Source organism: Heterocephalus glaber, unplaced genomic scaffold, assembly GCF_053883595.1.
Source record: "Heterocephalus glaber isolate CG9 unplaced genomic scaffold, H.glaber_assembly_v1.0 deba00001790, whole genome shotgun sequence".
In the NCBI taxonomy this organism is placed as follows: Eukaryota; Metazoa; Chordata; class Mammalia; order Rodentia; family Bathyergidae; genus Heterocephalus; species Heterocephalus glaber.
The window spans coordinates 5,337,098-5,353,245 of record NW_028258473.1 but is presented as its reverse complement, the minus strand read 5'-3'; the positions used below and the strand labels follow the sequence as shown (position 1 = coordinate 5,353,245).

The following is a 16,148-nucleotide window of genomic DNA, read 5'->3' as shown; positions in this document are numbered from 1 at the left end:
GAGGACTACAAAGCTGAAGGGTAAAATAGTGATGAGCATATCCCTCAAACCCAGTCCATGCTATCCCTGCATCCAAGGTGGCTGGCACTGGCAGGCATGCTTACCAACAGCTCTCCCCATCCACGTTAGCTTCCACCTAAAGTGGTACCATGTGTAAGAACTGTGTCCCGTGTTTCTGGAGGGTTTTTTTTTGCCAATATGACCAGGTACATGGGGCTTGGGGCCTGACTGGTCACAACCTATGGGGAGCAGGCTTCCCAAAATTTGTTAGGTTGGATATGGCTGAAAAAATGATAAAGTTTAATAAAGTGTGATAAAGTTCCCTCCGAATTGAGGCTGGATTTCCTCATATGTTAGAAACTCAGCCTCTAGGGCTATGGTTTTTTAAAGATTTTGACAAAGACACACAATAAAAACTACATTTCATCCCTCTCCTCCTTTTCCTCCTCCTCTTCTCCCCCCCCCCGCACCGTCTCTCTGACATACCTTAAACAAAAGTTTCATGAAACTAATACCTACTCTCATCATGTGTCATATACTTAACTATTACATTTCATTAATTTAAAAGACTGTCCTTTTAAAAGTATATTTCAAAACTCACTCTAGATTGAGAAAAAAGGAGAGTTTAAGAATTCAATCCTGGGCTGGAGATATTTCTCAGTGTAGTGTACATGATTAGCATGTGCAAGGCCCTGGGCTCCATCCCCAGCACTGGAAAAAAAAACAAAACAATACAACACAGGCACTGTGGCACATGCCTATAATCCCAGTGTTCTGGGAGGCTGAGGCAAGAGGACCATAAGTTCAAGCCCAGCCAGAGCAATTTAGTGACTGCCAAAAAACCAAACACTCAAAACACCAGTCCTGCTAAAAGATTCCTTTGTCTAATAATTCCTTGCTTTGAGAACCAAACTCACCCAAATTTTTCTGTTGGTTACTTGTTATTATGGGACGGGGGTATCTAACTCAGCATGGCATTCAAAGGCCCTTCAAAATTAAGCCTCCTCCAGTCTTTTCAACCTTAACCCCTACTTCCTGCCTCTCCAACCTCCTCCCTTTTGTTGTAGTGCTGGAAATCAAACTCAGGGCCTCACAAGTGATTTCCATTGAGCTACATCCCCAGACCCCTCATGTTTTAGTTCATGGAATCCTTCATTGTTCTGGAAACTGCCATGTCCTTTCATGGTGCTATTCCTGCTTTTGCACATGGTACTTCCTCCATTGGGGCTTCCCTACATCCTCTTTGCATGGAAAACTATTCATCATTCAAGATCCAGTTCAAATGTCTCCTTGTCTCTGTGACCTGGTCTGCTTGCCCCTCTTGTGAACTCCACTAGCACTCTGCACATCCCTATAACAAAGCACATATTTATGCATGTATACATATAGGATATGCTAATCTAAACATTACCACATTCCCCAGTGACTCATGAAAATGATACAGAGTATGGTATGATTTTTTATCCTTCCTACTTTCAAATCCAGGTGATGTAATTAGAAAGTCAAAGAGTAACCAACTCTAGCTGCTGTGTTTGAGGTCATCTGGGCCACTGTTGTCATATACTTTGCCATAGGTGTGTGTTTGTTCAGGGTTTTCATATGTTGAACAGTCCATGTGACTGATCCAGGGGACCAGTAAAATAAAAATGGAAACATTAGAGAAAATGGGACCAGAAGTGACAGCTAAAGACTTATTGGGCCCAGCAGGTAAAATATGATGGAGGACTTAATAACCAGGAGGACACAGTGACATTATCTTTTTTGCAAAGATAAGAAACAATGTATTACAGAGAGAAGACCTTTCTCATCTAAAATATAAAAATCTATACAACTTTGCCATAATCAGTGTACATGAACTGTACATTTATACCATTTTTGTAATTTATCGGATAAAAGACGACTAATGTAAAGTTCACAAAATAGATGGTGGTTTCTGGAAAAGACCTTTACCTACTTAAGTACAAGGAAAGTTATAAACCAGACTTCCACTTTCTAAAAATACAAAGTTTACTCAGTCTCAGAAAATGACAAGCTAGCAAATGTACAGAGAGCTGGCTGGTGCTAACAACATAGTTGAGACAGTGTCTTTTTAAAGCTTATTCCCATAGCAGATTCTGGAAACTTGCTACTTTCAAAGGCAAAAACACAATACAAGGTCTGACCATTTCCCCAGGTCATGCTTATTAGTTTGTCTTTATGTACAGTACATTTATACATATATAAGTCCTAGGTTAAAGTCTTGTAAAATTTCCAGTACTACTATATTTAAAATGAACTGAGCTGCCAAAAAGGTAATCAGTAACAATTTTCAAGTGTAATAGTGCAGATTCCTCCACAAGATCTACTGCAGAGAAGGTGTTCTGAAATATGTATTTTCCCTAGAGGGATTGATGTAAAAATTTAGGTGTGTGGGAGAAACTGAAACCACCCTAGGACTTCACTCCTCAACAAATAAAGTGATCATATACTTGGACTCACAGGCTATTAAATCATTGAAAGGTACCGTCCAAACTATGGCACTATCACTTTATAAAGTTTTTTATTACTCTATCTTGTTTCAGACCTTCACAGCTGTGACATGGTTTAAATTCCATAATCCATCCCCAAGAGGAGCCCACCCAAAGCAAAAATCAAATTTATCCATCCATTATAAGATGTTCTATCTATAGACTACATCTTAATCTAATACAGGCATCATATCGTAGTTTTTGGAAGGGCTTGTTCTGCCCAGAACTTCCTCCTTACAGCTGATCATGATATCTAACTTTTGGACATTGGTGCTCTTTTGAGTCCTACGTCCTGCTTGTGAGGCCCTGTGTAGCACACAGATGGAGCCGTTCTCTCCGATTCTGTAGGCCACTTACTAGAAGTTAACACAGAGTGTGAGTTCACTTGGGAGAGCCCTGAACAGCTCCTGATTGCTCAGTTCAATCCACTGTGCTGCTTGTCCAATCAGAGGATCCATTTTATGTTTGATGGGAATACAAAGGTAATCTGATCGCTTGCACCGCTGTTCCAGGAACCAATTATTGGAGGGTGGGTTGTACCCACTGCTCCTCATCTGGAACATGCTATCACCAAGAATATAACTCTTAGCTTCAGTAATGAATTAAAGAAGGCAGAGTTAAGATAAAAGAAAACAGTTTATTTGGAAAAAGAAAAGAAAGAGGATAGACAGCTACCCTTGGATGGTAGGGGGCATCAGAGCTGAATATCCCTGAGCTCTCATCCCTGGCTCCTTTTTAAGTCTGGTGTCGTCCCATCCCCCAGGTGGGCACTTGTTCCATCTGATCTGCCCTCTTTGCTGCCTTTGATCCTAACCTAGGCATGTCTGCCTACAATCCTTCTGGCCCTTTGATTTCTTCCTCTTCTATAAGTGGGGGGGGGGCTTTGTAGGAAAATAGCTTAGACTTATTAAGTAAAGGGGATATGTGTATGTGTGTATCTGTATCTAGTGCAATAATATAGTGGTTTTAGTGAGAACATACATACATATGTATATGTATGTGGGTGTGCATGTGTGTGTGCATGCATGTCTTACATATTAAATAAGAGTCCTTAGGTGGCTGCCCCTTGTCTCCCTTGCATTCTATCAGGTGGATTAGGGAAGCTGGTTTTCCTGGTCTTTGTTTCTGGTTTCCTTAATGTTAAGTTTTCTTGATAAATTCTTACAGTAATTGTGTTACCTGGTACCTCTCTCAGCCTAGTTTCTCTCTCCTTTTCTTTCTAATTGCTCTAACTGCAGAGTCTACCCATAGAGGCAAAAACTGCTTTTAGTGAGTTGCTCAATTGATTTATAAAACTCAGTGAGGCCTTCATCCTATCTTTTCCCTACCTATAGGGTCGCCTGTCCCCATGATATAGGGGGGAAAATGTAACTTTCAACCTGCTAGATGTCAGATACACTGAGTTCATGTTCTCCAAAGTCAGAGAATGAATGCTAAGGAACAATGGAGAGTAGGAAAAATTTATTGAGATATATAGCTCCTGAGAGACAGGAGGGGACCCAAAAGTGGGTTGCCAATAAGCCCACTTCTCAGGAAGTTTTATAGAGCAAAATCATGAGGTGGGTACAAAATCAGTGGGTACTACGTTGGTCAAAACTATGATCAACTAGTAAGATTACAAATATATCTGCTTTGGTAATATTGATCCAATGGGGAAGCAGGTCAAGTAGCAAGGGTACATGGAAAGAACAAAGACCTTTTTAGGAAAGAATGAATTGGGAGGTCCTGGTCACCCACCGGAGTGACTGGTGTCCATCTAGACTTTATTGGACCAGGTGAGTATAATCTTTAATTTATTGCTTATTCCTCAGGGAGGCATGTAGGCCTGGTCATTCCATCTTTATCTTGAGGCTTGGCCTTTGACCGATGTACCTCCAGCCTCAGTTGTAATGTGTTCTTATCTTCTGGACTGACTCCCTTGAGGGACCAGCCCTATCTGACTGCCTATAATATTTCTACCTAACTTACCTGTCTGTAAAACCTATGCAACGATGTTTATAATGTTCTGCCAGCCCCTAGCACCTGTGGGCTCTGGTTGAAGGTTTACAGCTGTCTTTTGTTAGCCCCTTGGTGAGGAGGAAGGATGAAATTGGAGATGAAGGATATGGCATCAATCTCACCTATGATGGTGGCAGTCTGAATGGATGTGTAGGGGCAGTGGGGTGGTGTGGGATGGCAGTGAGGGCTTCCTCACAGACCAAATGGCTGAGAGGAAGGGGAGGGTATAAGGAGCAGACAGCTACTCTTCTCTTCTCTCTTTAGAGTTCAAGACAGGAGGTGGCAGGGGAGAGCAATGGCAGCTTGGTCATGTAACCAGCAGTGCAAACTTTTGAAAGTTATTTTTCTGTTAGAGATTAACTTCCCCAGACTTCCTCCTGCTGAGCACATAGCAAAACCTCCTCCTCTCTTAAGCCCCCCAAAAGTGACAGAGTATGTAGATGCCAGCCCCAAAAAGCCAGGTGCCTGGTTTGTTTTCCATAAGAAAGAGGAGGATGAGCTGAAGATGGCTGGAAGTGATAAAGCAAATGTGAAGATCTGTATTATCTCTCTGTGTCCCCCTCCCTTCCTTACTATAAAAGACCCTTGTCCGCCTGTAAATGGTGAGATGGTGATTTGAGGAAAATTGACCCTATCTCCTCGGAGCTAATAAATCCTTTTTCCTTTTTATCCAAATATATGGCCTCCTTTGATTTGGTCAGCGAGCAAGCAGATGAACCTGAGCATATGAGCCTTAGAAGCCTGTAACAGTTACAGTTCTCAGGCCTCCCTGGCCACCTCCACTGGGGCTAGTTCTGTAGCCTTAGAGGATCCCGCAAGTTGCAGTTTCAGCTCCAAGGGTGAAGAGGACAATGACGGTATTAACTGAATCCTTCCAGGTGATTTCAGCTTCAGAGTTCCTGTTCTCACTCTTTGCAGTCTTCTCAAGCTTTTAAGTCATGCATTTTCATGGTTTGAAGTCCTACTGCCATCACATACCTCAAACACTGGTGACTCTCAAATCTTCAGCAGTGGTTTCTCTTGAGTTCCAGAGTCATGACTCCAGTTTCATTTTGTTCATCTCACCCTGGATGTTTCATAGCTCTTCAAACTACCATAACATATTCCAACTTAAATCCTCTTGTGTTTTCTATGTCAGTTGATGGTACTATCCTCCACTCATTCATCCAGGTGAAGGGTCCATCTCAACTCCACCTTTCCCTTCCTAAATCCTTCATATTCCTTGAGGGTGTCCTCTTCTCCAGGATCCTGCTGCACCTCTATTCAGGGAATCAACATTAACTGACTGACTTTAAGGTTAAGCTCCTTATGGTTTTCAATCATGATTTAAGGATTTTTGTATCTTTAACACCCAGCTCTATACCTGATATATTGTAGAATTTCAAAAAATATTTATTAAAATTCAAAAACTGCCTTTTTACCTAAAATACAGACTGTTGCTCTTTCCCTTCTTACAACCATTATTATTCTACCCTCACTCTATTCAAATATCCAGCTGTCCTCGGTTTGCTCCAGATGTGTGACCTTGCATCTGAAGAGGGTCCCTTCTCTGGCTCAGCTCCGCCTGCTCAAAGACTTTCTGACTTTGACTCTATCAGATACAGCAGTGAATGTAGGAATCCATTTGGTTTTCTTCTGTCGAAACAATCCTTATCCTGCTTAGCCTCAGCCCTGGAAGGGCCTGTTCACTCTCCTACATCATATGTGTGAAATTTATGTAAAGACTGAAGAATTGTTATCCATAATTTAGGGGAGAGAGAAAGAAATGGTGCGCAAGAAAGATTGAACATTTGAACTGGATCTTGAATGAAGTTTTCTAAACAAATTGGATGTAGGGAAGTCCCAATGAAGGAAATATGTGCAAAAGCAGGAATAAAGGTATGAAAGAACATGGCAGTTTCTAGAGCAGTGAAGGGTTCCATGAGCTAAAACATGATGGGAATAGCTGGAGGAAGAAAGGAAGGAAGGAAGGAAGGAAGGAAGGAAAAAAGAAAGGGAGAGAAAATGAAAAGGAAGAAAAAGGGAGGAAAGAATTAAAGAAAAAGGAAAGAAAGCAAAGCAGAAGGAAGACATTCAAATTCTGATTACTTGTAAAACTATATTGTTACAGGGCACCAAGTAATCCAAATAAGCAAAATAATCCAAACAAGGGAAATATTGTAACTCCCAACCTGCTAGATATCTGAAACGCCAATTTGTGTTCTCTAAAATCAAAAAATGAATTCTAGGAACAATGGAGGTTAAGAGTAGGAAGAATTTATTGAAAGATAACTTCGGTCTAAGAGAGACAGAAGGGGTACCAGAAAGTGGGTTGCCCACCCACTCTACTTAAAGGTGTTTTATGGGGCAAAGCCAGGAGGTGAGGTGCATACAAAGTGGGTACAAAACTGTAAGATCCAATGGAAAATTACAAGGTGGGCATGAGGTGGGAGAAAACCATGATCAACCAATAAGATTACAAGTATAGTCACCCAGGTAATATAGATTTAATGGAGATCAAATGGGGAAGCTAGTCAGGTAGCAACCGTACATGGATTTCTCCAAAGGATTGGGCTAGCTAGGGATGTTTTTGGTCTCCAGTTAAGGTGATTGATGCCTATTTAGAATATCAATCACTGGTATTCATCTCTAGGGGAAGTATGTGGGTGTAGTACTTTCTCTCTTTTTAATGTTAACCTTCAGTGAATGTGTCTCAATTGTTTTCAGCCCTGTCCAACTGCCTTATAATATTTTCTAACTAATTTAGCTGTCTGCAGTAATACCGGTTGAAAAGCCAGGAATAGTGGCACATCTCTAATCTCAGCTACTCAAAAACCTGAGGTAAGAGGATCACTTGAGTTCAGGAGTTTGAGACTACCCTGAGAAACAGAGTGGAATATTATTTCAAAACAAACAAAAATAAAAATTATTCTTTCAATTCCTGGAGTAGACAGATGTTTATATGTTGTATCTCCAGGGATACTGAAAATGAGCTCATACATTTCCTCCTTCATTCCCACCTGTTCAACAATTTTTTAACCTAGGACAAAACCCGGATTTCAAGCTATGTCTTATGGTTAGAAGCTAAGTTATAATTTGTAAATATTCCTAGGAGAGGTAATACATTAATTTAAAATCATAGAAAGGTAAAAATGGTAGGAGAATTGAAAGAAGGGAAAGGACTCCAGGCACCTAAAGGCCTGGTAAAGGATACAGTGTAATCAAAAATAGAAACAAGGAGGCTAAAAGATTGTACCCCTCAATCTGGCAGAGACTGAGTGTTATCCTTTTCTATTTATGTTTTTTTTTTTTTTTGGTGGTACCGGGGATTGAACTTGGGTCCTTGCACTTGCGCAGCAGGGAGCAAAACCACTGAGCTAAATCCCTGGCCCCTCTATTTATGTTTATACAGTGCATCTAGGACAGTGCAAGTCCTCATCAGGCATTTGTTGATTGGTTGAACAATAAAAAAATTTGCTTTGAAAGAAAGAACTCAAAAAAAGAAAAATGGCCAGGTGTGGATGTGCATGCCTGCAATCCCAGCACTTAGGAAGCTGAGGCAGGAGTATCTCTGTGAGTTTGAGGCCAGCCTGGGCTACAGAGTGAGTTCAAGACCAGCCTGGACTACAAGGCGAGACCCTTTCTCAAAAAAAAAATGAAAGAAAGAAGGAAGGAAAGAAAGAGAGAGAGAGAGAGAGAGAGAGAAAATAAATGTGTATAGGATTTCCTTAGATAAATCTGGGAGGACCCCCACTGGAGTAACTCATTTGTTAGTCAACCTGCTTTCCTTTGGGACAAGACAAAAGGCCATTTTGCATTCTGATGTATATAGAGAAAAGTTAAATATTTTCTAACTCTTCCCCAGAAATATCAGTGAAAAACAAATTTTCTCATATTCTTTTGGGTTTCTTTTGACTTTGCAGGTCACCTAGCTCATCTTAATTACCCTGCCTCTGTTCCTCCTGTCTTCATTTCTCTTGTTTCTTCTTTAATAACAAAGTCCAAAGAAACCCAAGAAGTTCTGTGCCACCACCTTTTCCTGAGTCATCAGGGACCCACTCTTTCTCCCCCAGTGAATTACTGGGAGCAAATTTTTATCTTGGGTCAGGCTCCACAAAGCATCAATGTAGCTAACAAGGAGAGCTGGAGTTGGGATGAGTCCAGTTCAAAGTCTACCATATACAGTTCAAATCCCCTGACTATAAGGGGGAGGACCCTTCTCTCCAGCAGAGCCAGATTTTATGTATTTTAGTACATCAAAGTTTTAGTCTCTGGTCTTGGAGTTGGCACTCCTGAGCAGTTATAGATCTGCCCTTGGTGATCCTGCTTGAGCTCTTCATCCCTTTCTTCTCTAAAACTTTAGACCCTTGACCTGTCTGCCTGACTGGAGCAAGAAAGGTCAGCGCAGGAGTGGGAGCTTTTGAAGACACAGCAATTTGAGGAAATAAAGAGGAGATTAGAGATTACCACTAAACTAAACATTTCAAGGGGTGGACATGTACTTCAGTAGTAGAGTATGCCCGGTCGAATAGCGCCATCTAGCGGCCAATCCCTAATGTGGGATTCTCTTTGCCTTATTCTGACTTTCTAAACCTGGACTGGCAAATTGTCACCTCCTCCTCACATCACTCCTAGTATTCCGCCTTGCCAAGACTGCTCCTCCTCCCAGAGAGCAGACCCCAGAGCATCCTTCCTCCAAGGTAAATGCTTCTTCTTCTTCCTCGTCCCTCTCCTCCTCTTCTTCCTCCTTCTCCTCCTCCCCCTCCCCCTTCCCCTTCCCCTTCTTCCTCCTCTTCCTCTTCCTCCCTCTTCCTCTTCCTCCTCCTCTTCCTCCTCCTCTTCCTCTTCTTCGTCCTTCTTGCTTCTTTCTTTCTTCTTCTTTTTTTTTTTTTTGGTACCAGGGATTGACCTGGGGTGGGGGGCTTTCATTTGCAAAGCAGGCGGAATCACTGAGCTAAATCCTGGCCCGTAAATGTTTCTTCTGTAGACAATATGCTTAAATGTCTCCCCATAGGCCTTCCCCACCTTGTCTCCCACAGATGTCTGTCCCTTGTCCTCTTTCCCTAGGGAACGTACTGTATCACTTTTCCCCAAACTTGTCCCTCCCTAGGAACGGGATTCCTCTTCTCTTCCTCACCCCATCGCAGGGAGCCTCTTCCTGTCTTAAGAATCCAGACCCAACTTATTAACAAAGCCTCTGCCTAGTTCCCCGAAGACCCACCCACCCTAGTTCATCTACTAGACTCCTCCCCACCTATGAATATACTAAGATTATTTACTTATGTGTGACCCAGTGCTTTTATGGTAGAGACTAGGTCTCAGTCCCCAGTGTGATTCTGATGCTGGGAACAGTGTCTGTTTTAGAGTAGGAGAGTAGGAGCTAAGGTGATGTTTGTGGAATGACTGAATAAGAAAATGAGCACATATCCTTCAGGCACTGTAGAAGGTGTAAATACAGTGAATATTTAATTTTAAAATACTACTGTAAAAGATAGATTGCCATTAATCTCCCTCAAAATATTCCCCCTCATTTCGAACACACGTAAACCATCATTCTTGTCATTTTCTAAAGTTCTGGAAGTTCTCTTTGGAGAGTGTCATTAGTTGCACAGTCTTGACTGTCTTGCTGTCCTGAATCCATTCAAAACATTTACTTTTCATGGTCATTTTGACCTTGGGGAGAGCCAAAAGTCACACAGTGCAAGATTTGATAAATAAGTTGATGAGGACACACTGGCATATTTTTATGAGCCTGCTTCCTGTTGGATGTCACTAAGCAGAAGCACTCACGATATTTTTGATCATACCTCATAAAAACACTCATGAAGGAGGAATTTCAGAGCTGCTTGAGAAAGTAGCAAATACGATGGGATAAATGCGTTCAAAGTGAGGGAGTATTTTGAGGGAGATTAATAGCAATGTATCTTATTGTAATAAATTTTTAAAATTTTAGACATTGACATTATATTTCCACTATACCTCATACATTCCTAAGCACTCACTGGACCTGACATGTCCTCATTGGAGGGTGCTGTTGGCTCCCAGAGTAATGGGCTCTTTAAGGACTCATCTTTAATCACCCAAAGTAAGCCTGTGTGATTGAGGAGGAGCACAGGCAGTTATGGAACGTGAGCTGGAATTTATTCCAACAGATGAGATCCCAATTAGTTTTGGAGAATTTCTCTGGCAAATAGCTAAAAAATAGTAAGATGTAAGTATGTCCATCTTTCTAATCTTTTTTTGTGGGGGAGGGAAGTGCTGGGATTGAACTCAAGGCCTTGGTATACTAGTAAGTACATGCTATATGACTGCACTAGTCCCCCCGCCAAGTCCCTAAAGTCTTATTTTTGTGTTGCAGGGAGTGAGACAGGATCTCCCAAATGTAGTTTAGGCTGGCCTCGCGCTATGTATTCAGGCTGGCCTCAAAGTCGTGGTGATCCTCCTGCCTCAGCCTCTTAAGTGCTGGGATTATAGGTGCATCACCACACTTGGCTTAAAACCCGTTTTTAATACCTTGAAACACCTGAGGGTTTCAAAATGGGCCCATCTATAAGTGACTCACTATAGCTATTCATTTTGGATACACTATGGGCAAGGAAGGCAAGAAGTCATAAGAGAATTTTAAATGTACACCCCAGCCCACCAAGATGATTATGATTACTATTCTACATGTTCCCTTCTCCCTTTTTTGAAAGTCATTAATTTGGAATGTAATATTTAAAAATTTAGCCTTATTTTCTAACCAAGAGTTTTAATTCTGGTTTTATTCTTTGAACCTTAACAGAATACTGTACTTAATGTACTTAATTTTATTGTTTTATATCATGACCTATTGCAGAAAGAACTTGAAGTGGCTATTTTGGACATTGGGGAAAACTTTTCTAAATCCTATTCTTTAATCTTCTACTTTTGATAATAAATAATCTAAGTAGGGGCTTTTCTTTTTTCCACAGGGATAGATAAGGCTTTTCTTAAGACTTCTTTGGAAATGGCAAGAACAGCAGTATATTCTCTACACAAATCCTCAACTAGGGAAGTAAGTTTAAATCATCCTGATACTGTCATTGATTTTTAAATTTGTGACACTATTTTTATTTTTATTTATTTTTATTATTACTTAAGTTCTTTTATTGGTACATTTTAGGTATACAACATAATTACATTTCTCATTGGGAAATGTACCTTTACATGATGCATCTTAGTTCTTATTTTTTCCCCATTCCTAGCCCTCCCTTCAACCCCTCCACGCTTCCCTATTTACAAAGACTTTGTTTCCATTTTTTCCATTTCTCATCATTTTTCCTTTCTCCTCTTTCCTTTCCCCTGCCCCTCCCACTAACCCTACCCCTTTGGACCTTTTCTTCCTATTTCGCATTATCGATTATTCATTCTAATCATTGGTAAATTTTAGGTGTACAATATAATGACATTCATCATTGGAGATTTGCAGCTGTACATAATCTCTCTTGGTTCTTATTTTTCACCCTTGCCCGGCCCTCCCTTCGACCCCTCCATCTTTCCCTATTTACAAAGATTTTGTTCCTATTTTTCCATTTTCTCTTATTAATGCCACTCCCTTCTTTCCTTCCCCTACGCCTCCCACTTCCCCTTCCCCTTTGCCCCTTTTCTTCCTATTTCACATTATCTATTATACCTTTTAGTCCTTATTTACACTTTGAGTTTCTCACACTAGAGAAACTATTTGGTATTTATACATGTGTGTCTTATTTATTTCACTTAAGAGTATCGCCTCAATGTGCATCCATTTAGCTATAAATGTCTCTAATTTCTCATTATTTATGGCTGAGTAGTACTCCATTTTATTAAAAAAACATATATTCTTTATCCAGTCTCCAGTTGATGGACATTTGGGCTATTTCCAAGTTTTAGCTATTACAAATTGTGCTATGAACATGGGTGCACATATATCACTGTAGTATGATTCTTTTAATTCTCTGGGGAAGATATCCAGCAGGGGAATAGCTGGCTCAAATGGGACTTCCAGTCCTAGTTCTTTGAGGTATCTGCATACTGATTTCCACAGTGGTTGCACCAGTCTACACTCCCACCAGCAGTGGATCAGGGTTCCTCTTTCCCCACAGCCCCGAGAGCATTTGTTGTTGGTTGGTTTCTTTTTTTTTTTTTTGGTACCGGGGATTGAACTCAGGTCCTTGGGCTTGCAAGGCAGGCGGCGGAACCACTGAGCTAAATCCCCGGCCCAATTGGTTGGTTTCTTGATAGCAGTGATTCTTTCTGGAGTGAGGTGCAATCTCAGCGTTGTTTTCATTTGCATCTCTCAAATGACCAGTGATGTTGAACATTTTTTCATGTATTTATTTGCTATTTCTACTTCTTTGTCTGAGAAATGTCTATTCATTTCAGATTCCCATTTTCAGATTGGGTCTTTAAATTTGGGAGGTCTGATTTTTTAAGTTCTTTGTAGATCCTAGAAAGTAGACCTTTGTCTGAGGAACGGCAGTTGAAGTTTTTTTCCCACATTGTGGGTTGTCTCTTCACACTGCTGATGGTTTCTCTTGCTGTGCAGAAGCTTTTTAATAAGAAGAGATCCCACTTGTTGATTGTTTGTGCTAGTTCACGGGCAGCTGAGGTTTTGTTCATAAAATCTTTTCCTACACCAATGTCTTCAAGAGTTCTACCTAACCTCTGTTCCAGCCAATTCAGCATATCTGTTTTAACATTTGGATCTTTAATCCATTTTGATTTTAATTTAGTGCATGACGAGAGATATAGGTCTTAGTTTTAATCTTTGGCGAGTTGAAACCCAATTTTTCCAGCACCATTTATTAAAGAGGCTGTCTTTCCTCCAGTGTGGGTGTTTGGCCCTTTTATTGAAGATGAGATGGCTGAGTGTGTCTGGCACTGTTTCTGCATCTTCTAACCTGTTCCACTGGTCCTCAGGTCTGTTTCTCTGCCAGTACCATGCTGTTTTTATCACAATAGCTTTGTAGTAGAGTTGCAAGTTGGGGATTGTGATACCCCCTGCCATGTCTCTGTTACCTAGAATTGCTTTTGCTGTTCAGGGTCTCTTCTTGTTCCAAATGAATTTTTGGATTATTTTCTCAAGGTCTGTGATGTATGCTGCTGGGATCTCAATTGGAATTGCATTGAATCTATATAGAAGTTTTGGAAGTATGGCCATTTTCAGTATATTCATCCTTCCTACCCAAGAGCAGGGGATGTCTGTCCATTTTCTGATATCATTTTCAACTTCTCTTTTCAGAGTGCTATAGCTTTCAGAGAAGAGGTCTTTGATTTCTTTCATTAGGTTGATTCCTAGGTATTTCAGTTTTGGCGGTGCTATTGTGAAAGGAATTATTTGTCCTATTTCTCTCTCAGTGAGTCTGTTATTCGTGTAGAGGAAAGCTATTGATTTTTGTGTGTTGACCTTCTGTCTAGCTACATTCCTGAATTTTGTTATTAAGTCTAGAAGACTTTGGGTGGAGTTCTTGGGGTCTTCTATATAGAGTATCATGTCATCTGCAAATAATGACAATTTGACTTCTTCATTTCCTATCTTTATTCCTTTTATTTCTTTCTCTTGTCTAATTGCCGTGGCTAATGTTTCCAGAACTATATTGAACAAGAGTGGTGATAGTGGACATCCTTGTCTTGTTCCTGATTTTAGTGTGAAGGATTTCAGTTTTTGACCATTTAGTATGACATTGGCTGTTGGTTTTTCATAGATGGCTTTTATCAGTTTGAGGTAGAGACCATCTATTCCAATTTTTTGTAGGGTTTTGATCATAAATGCATGTTGGATTTTGTCAAATGCTTTTTCTGCGTCTATGGAGATAATCATATGGTTTTTGTCCTTGGCTCTATTGATATAGTGTATTACATTGATTGATTTTCATATATTGAACCATCCCTGCATCCCTGGGATGAATCCTACTTGATCAGGGTGTATGATCTTCTCGAGGATCTTCTGCATTCTGTTTGCCATTATCTTATTAAGGATTTTTGCATCTATGTTCATTAGTGAGATTGGCCTATAGTTCTCTTTGTCAGTTGGGTCTTTCTCTGCTTTGGGGATCAAGGTGATGCTTGCTTCCAGGAATGAATTTGGGAGTATTGCTTCCCTTTCAATTTCACTGAAGAGTTTAACCAGTAGTGGCAGCAGTTCCTCTCTAAATGTCTTGTAGAATTCAGCAGTGAAGCCATCAGGGTCTGGGCTTTTCTTAGTTGATAAGTTTTCAATTACATTTTCAATTTCATTAGTTGATATTGGGTTGTTCAGAATTTTTAGGTCTTCTTTGTTCAACTTTGGTAATTCATATGTATCTAAGAATCTGTCCATTTCTTCTGTGTTGTCCATGTTATTGGCGTATAGGTTCTGGAAGTAGGTATTGATGATCCTCTGGATTTCTGCTGGGTCTGTTGTAATTTCACCCTTTTCATTCCTAATTGCATGGATTTGGGCCTTTTCTTTCCTTTTTCTGATAAGGTTGGCTAAAGTTTTGTCAATTTTGTTGATTCTTTTGAAGAACCAACTCTTGGCTTCATTGATTTTTTGTATCATTCTCTTAGTCTCCATGGCATTGAGTTTTCCTCTGATCTTTAAAATTTCCTCCCTTGTATGAGCTTTGGGGTTGTCCTGCTCTTCTTTTTCTAGAAGCATGAGGTTCAGCATCAGGTTGTTTAATTGGGTTCATTCTGTTTTCCTAATATGCATATTCACTGCTATGAATTTCCCTCATAAGACTGCTTTCATTGTGTCCCATAGATTCTGATATGTTGTATTGTCATTGTCATTTAATTGAAGGAACTGTATGATTTCTTCTTTAATTTCCTGTGAGACCCATTGGTTATTTAGAAGTGTGTTGTTCAGTTTCCAGTGTGTTTATGAAGTTTTTGCAGTTTCTTTTGCTGTTGATCTCCAATTTCATCGCACTATGGTCTGATAATATACAGGGGATAACTTCAATTTCTTTGCACTTATTTAAACATGTTCTATGCACGAGTATGTGGTCTATTTTGGAGAACAACCCATGTGCAGCTGAGAAGAATGTGTATTTGATTTTGTGGGGTGGAAGACTCTAAAAATCTGTTAAGTTCATTTGTTCAAGAGTTCGATTGAGTTCTAGCATTTCATTACTTATTTTTTGTCTAGTTGCTCTGTTTGTGATAGTGGGGTATTGACGTCCCCCACTACAATTGTATTAGTGCATATATGACTTTTCATGTCCATTAGTATTGGTTTTACATAGTTGGGTGCATTAGTGTTTGGTGCATAGATATTTATGATTGTCATCTATTCTTGTTGAATTGTCCCCTTTACAAGGATGTAGTGTCCTTCTTTGTCTCTCTTAATTAGTGTTTGTTTGAAATCTACTTGATCTGCCAAGAGGATAGCTACTCCTGCTTTTTGGGGGGTTCCTGTCGCATGGAGTACTGTTTTCCAGCCTTTGACTTTCAGTCTATGAGTTTCCTTTTGAATTAACTGTGTTTCTTCTATGCAACATATTGTTGGATTTTGCTTCTTCACCCATTCTGCCAGTCTATTTCTTTTGATTGGTGAATTGAGACCATTAACATTGATGGTTATAACTGAAACGTATTGACTTATCATTGTTATGACTTTTTCTTTTTGTTGGATTCTCCCCCTTTACATTTAATTTCTTGTCATGCCAGATGGTTTCATTC

General features: G+C 40.1%; 1 long non-coding RNA gene across 1 annotated transcript in view; it reads left to right on the top strand.

The window, feature by feature from the left end:
• The window catches only part of LOC147820872 (uncharacterized), a 74,142-nt gene that overhangs the window by 18,901 nt on the left and 39,093 nt on the right, over window positions 1-16,148 (top strand). The window contains exon 2 of the long non-coding RNA XR_015448093.1: window positions 11,438-11,520. This is a non-coding gene — a long non-coding RNA (uncharacterized LOC147820872). The remainder of the gene's footprint in view (window positions 1-11,437; window positions 11,521-16,148) is intronic.